Source organism: Bactrocera latifrons, unplaced genomic scaffold (assembly GCF_001853355.1).
Source record: "Bactrocera latifrons isolate USDA-ARS-PBARC rearing strain unplaced genomic scaffold, ASM185335v1 scaffold_386, whole genome shotgun sequence".
In the NCBI taxonomy this organism is placed as follows: domain Eukaryota; kingdom Metazoa; phylum Arthropoda; class Insecta; order Diptera; family Tephritidae; genus Bactrocera; species Bactrocera latifrons.
The window spans coordinates 14,072-19,795 of NW_017537030.1; the positions used below are offsets into that span (position 1 = coordinate 14,072).

A 5,724-nucleotide genomic window follows, 5' to 3' on the forward strand; every position below is an offset into this window, starting at 1 on the left:
TGACAAATTAACAAAATATTGGTTGTTATTGTCACCAGCGAAGCGAATTCAATTTTAGGCGAATTTCACTATTTCGAATTGCGAGCTGCGAGTGCATTGTAAGTTCGAAAGAGCAAGCGAAAATTAATATTTGGTATTGGCACATGCGAATTTATAAAATTCGTTTCGCCTCAACTGTCAAAATTGGCGAACGTTTATTCGATTCGAGAGTGTAATTAAAAATGAACGTACTACTCAGAAGCAATTTGAGGTAATGGTTACTGGAAAGAAATCCTGAGTTAGCCAGAGAAATGGCGCCGTTTGGCTCCACAAAAGAAAAAAAATATAGGATGGAGTTGTGGGAAGATATTGCGGCTGAGTTAAACAATATCGGCCCTCCAATACGTAGTGGCAGCGAATGAATAAGGTAAGAATAAACAATTTTGATTGCATATATGTGTGTACATATCTGTATGAATTTATGTATTTCTTAGGGTTGGTGGGACGACAAATTTGAAATTAAAACGAACACGTAAGGAAGGGCTAAGTTCGGGTGTCAATGAACATTTTATACTCTCGCATGATAAAGTGATAACCGAGATTTCATTATCCGTCATTTAAATATTTTTTTATTTTACTGTAAAATTAATTAGATTAGATCAGTTTGTGTACTTTGAGTATTGAATTGTATTTTCAATTATTCTATTTGTATTGAAAAGTTATAGTCCGATCACGACAATTTTTCCATAAGGGATACCTCAGCTCAAATACCATATTTGTGTAAAGTTTTATTCCGCTATCATCATTGGTTCCTAATGTCTATATTATACAGAGAAGGCATCAGATGGAATTCAAAATAGCGTTATACTGGAGGAAGGCATGGTTGTGAACCGATTTTTCTCATATTTCGTACATGTCATCAGGGTGTTAAGAAAATAGTATATACCGAATTTCAATGAAATCGGTAGAGCAGTTCCTGAGATATGGTTTTTGGTCCATAAGTGGGCGACGCCACGCCCATTTTCAATTTTTAAAAAACGCCTGGGTGCAGCTTCCTTCTGCCATTTCTTCTAGTGTTTAGTGTTTCTGACGTTTTTTGTTAGTCGGTTAACGCACTTTTAGTGATTTTCAACATAACCTTTGTATGGGAGGTGGGCGTGGTTATTATCAGATTTCTTCCATTTTTGAACTGTATATGGAAATGCCTAATAAAAACAACTCTATAGAGTTTGGTTGACATAGCTGTAGTAGTTTCCGAGATATATACAAAAAACTTAGTAGGGGCGGGGCCACGCCCACTTTTCCAAAAAAATTACCTCCAAGTATGCCCCTACTTAATGTGATCCCTTGTGCTAAATTTTACTTTAATATCTTAGCTTAGTTATAACACTTTATATGTTTTCGGTTTTCAAAATTTTTTGGGCGTGGCAGTGGGCCGATTTTTCCCATCTTCGAACTTAATCTTCTTATGGATCCAAGAAATATGTGTACCAAGTTTCATCATGATATCTCAATTTTTACTCAAGTTACAGCTTGCACGGGCGGACGGACAGACGGACGGACGGACATCCGGATTTCAACTCTACTCGTCACCCTGATAACTTTAGTATATATAACCCTATATATGACTCTTAGTTTTAAGACTTACAAACAACCGTTATGTGAAGAAAACTATAATACTCTCCTTAGCAACTTTGTTGCAAGAGTATAAAAAAAGTTCAGAAAATCGGAAAAAGATTGCAGACACAGGTGGAGGACCTTACACCCATCGCAGCTTAACACCTTTGGAGCAGGCCGTGGACGAGTTGCTCAGCTTGCAGCAGGCAGTGAATCCAAGTCGAGTCGCATTTGGAAGCACTGCACCTGCACCAGCAGCACACATCTGGAAGATGTCGAGGTTCAGCCTAAACAGGCGAAAGAAATTGTAAACTTAGCATTACGTCTAGGCATACACCTACAAACAGAGTGGAGAAGCGCGAAAATTTGTGTATGAAGGCTTTGGAGAAGMAAGCAGAAACGCAAGAAAGTCTTGTCGGTATAATGAAAAATATTAATTCGGTGTGCAATGAAATTTCAAGATATAACAGAAAAATTTACGAATTAAGAAAAGAAAAATTGGTGCTATATAAAATGAAAGAAGAAAGAAAATATTGAAAAAATAGACGACATAAAGAAAAAATTTAAATAAAATTAAAGGAATTGGAATTAAAAAAATCTTAGTTACTCAAAATAAAAAAAAAGCATTTCCCACAATTCAAAATTATTTTCAGTTATTTTATTGTATGTTACATATACATATATTTTAGGAATGCAACATCACTATGACAATGCAGTCGCAATTTGTCTTCGGCGATAATCTGCTGCTGTTCCACTGAAGTTTCCTTCAACTGGTTCCAGTGGTACTACTACATCCACAAAAGTTTCTTGTTCAGGATCATTTACAATATAGTGTTTCCAAATATTGTGTAAAACGCAACATACATTTACAATTACAGTTGCTTTACTAGGAGGATATCGTAGTTTACTAGTACGTTCACCTAGTATACAACGAAAACGGCATTTTTGCACTCCAATTGTCCTTTCAACTCATTCCTTGCCTTTGCATATTTTTTATTAAAATTTGATTCCACTGCTTCTGATAAAGCGTTTTAGAAAGGCGTCCATAGATACTCGCGTAGTGGATAACCAGAGCCACCTAAAAGATATTTAATTTTAGTATTTATGTATGTAGTATATGCACATATAAATTGCAGTTACCTAAGTTAACCGAATTATAATCTCCTCTTTGGTATTTTTGSCCCAGATATATTTTTAATGAGCTATTATTCCACACAAATGAGTCGTGGCTAGATCCGCCATATCTTGCATCAACACCCCGTATTACCATATCCTGATAAAATTTTATTTTTTAAAACGAAATAATAATAAGTAAGAATTTATTTATTTAGTTGCTACCTAAAATCATCGCATTTACGCTGTAAAATCCTTTTCGATTTAGATATAAGTGTTTGTTTTCACATGTAGAAATAGTTGCAAAATGGGTTCCATCAACGCAACCAACCACATCAGGAACTCTTGATCTGGTAAAAAATTTCCTTCTTGTTACTCGTTTTTGCTCTTCAGTCCACTGCAAAGAGTGGATTCCAATATTGGAAGCATTTCCTTAAAAATCAACGGAACAGTGGGTTGTTCAACACCTAATAGAAATTCATTTCCCACTGTTTGCTCATAGCTCACATGAGCCAAAAGTCTGAGAACGCAGCACAATTTTAACAGCGGCGACATTGACGACAATAGCTTAATCGGACATTTTTCCTTGTGCCCAAAGAATAAGGTTACATTGTATTTATTTTGAAAATTATTTATTTATTCTTCCAAATCAATTTCATCCCCTTCAAAGTAATCTCCTCCCGATGCAATGCACTTATGCCAACGGAATTTCCAATCTTCGAAACACTGGTTGTAGTCACTTTCCGGGATGGCCTTCAATTCCGTCTTCGCTGCGGCTTGAATCCCCTCTATCATATAAAAACGGTGTCCCCGGAGCGGTCTTTTGAGCTTGGTCAACAGCCAGAAATCGCACCAGATCAGGTGAATACGGTGGTTGCGGAGCGATATGGATTGAGTTTCTGGCGAAATTATTACGAATTACGAAGGCAGTATTGGATGGTGCATTATCGTGGTGTAGAAACCAAGAATTGTCTTTCCACAATTCCAACCTTTTTAGGCAGATAGCTTTACTCAAATGACGCATAACGTTTAAATAATATTCCTTGTTGACTGTTTGACCGGTTGGAAGGAATTCATAATCACAACACCACGATAATCGGAGAAAACAGTCAACATGACCTTGACTTTTGAGCGACTTTGGCTTTTTTTGGTCACTTTTGGTTGTTTCGGGGTCGTAAGCATGGATCCAAGTCTCATCGCTATTTATAATGCGTTTCATGACACCCTGGTAGTCGGAGAGCATCGTTTTACACACTTCAAGGCGACCCCTTTTTTCCAAATTATTCAATGTTTTCGGTACCAGTCGAGATTTGACACGCTTGAGGCCAAAAAATCCTTCAAAATGGTATTGGCTGAGCCTTTCGATATGCCAACTTTATCAGCAAGGTCTCTTATTGTTAATCGACGGTTTTCAATACCAAATCTTTGATTTGTTGAACGTGAGCTTCGTCGGTTGAGGTTGATGGTCGCCCTGGACGCTCTTCGTCTTCGACACGTTCACGGCATAGCCTCATCACCAAAGGCTTTCTGCACCATCCTCAACGTATCCGCAGCAGAAAATTGATTCCGTAAAAAAAATTTTATGCAAGTTCTTTGCTCAACAAATTTCGACATCGCACAAAACGAAAAACTCACTTTTAGCAGCTCACAAAACGACACGTATCACAAACACTAATGAATATTTTGACATAAATGTGACTGACAGTACTACCAACCTAAAAAAAAAGAATAATTCTCCAAATCCTTCGACGCGCGCAGTTTAAGTTCAAATTTCACTTTATTTTTTGGGCACAGTAGTTAATTAGCATTTTCATTCAGTTTTTAAAATCACCGTAAAATTTCAAAACACAAAATATTCAATTTTAATACATCAAAAATTTCAATTTGGAATTATAAAATTTTCATCAAGAAATAAAATTTTTTTGGCATTCTGTGATGAACGAAATAATGTAAACAGAAACAGCTGATAATTCTATTCAAATTATTAAATCATTAGAAATGGATTCTTATAAAACGTAACTTTTCACATATATTTCTATATTTTATGGAAACTAATTTAATTAACTAACTTTAGTTTGACCACAAATCAAAGCACGAAAAGGCTACTCATAAGCAACTGGAAGCGTATGTATCCTTTTGCCATCGAGAAATAGGCACAGAAAAAATTCGCCAAAGACGGCTCAAAAATACGTGAATTCTGGCATTAACTGGTGTTAAATTCGTGTAGATCTTACTTTTAAAABAATAAAGTCGGCCGCTTTTGTATAAGTACAGGAAAGCTAGTTTGTGTTTTACTCATGAAACGTAATAAACTAAAAGCTTAACAAAAAACAAACTTGAAGAAAATCTCGAACGAACCAAAAAACCTAAAAATTTTAAGAAAATGCACTGGTAAGGATTGCGTGGCCACGAATCTATAAGTATCTTGTCTTATTTTTTCACCTTCGCGCATATGCTGTGAAGAGTTATAATCATTAATTGGAGATTCAAAGTCTTCTGCAAACCCCGTCATCTGTTTCGTTTAACGCAATGCCTGCTTTCATCATTATATTATGCAATATAACGCAAATACTATTACACAAAACGGAAGTTTCGTGGGAATAATTTAGAAATCGGTGCTTCAACAAACATCTGAAGCGAGATTTTAAAACACTAAGTGCACTCTCAATGCAGTTTCAGGACCATGTAGTTTGTTGTATTTTTACTCTTTATGGGTATTAGGAGTTCTTAATGGTGTTAAAAGCCACGGGACTATAGGATAACCTTGATCGCCATTAAGCAAAGATTCTCTCCGATATTGTTCAGACACATTAGTGTGCAGACGAATGAGATGTTCTCGTAGATAAGAAGTTGCCAAATCCCAAAGTTATGTGCTGCACCCGAAATTAAAAAATGTAAAACATAACGGTATTCTCAAACCTGATTCATAAATGAATTAACTAAAAATGTACATACAACAACAAACCTTACTGTTTCGACACTGATACTGTATAATCCTTTTCTATTTAAATACAA

General features: G+C 35.9%; 1 pseudogene; it reads right to left on the bottom strand.

The window, feature by feature from the left end:
- Window positions 1-2,298: 2,298 nt before the first annotated feature.
- LOC108972212 lies at window positions 2,299-3,264 on the bottom strand (annotated as a pseudogene).
- Window positions 3,265-5,724: the final 2,460 nt, after the last annotated feature.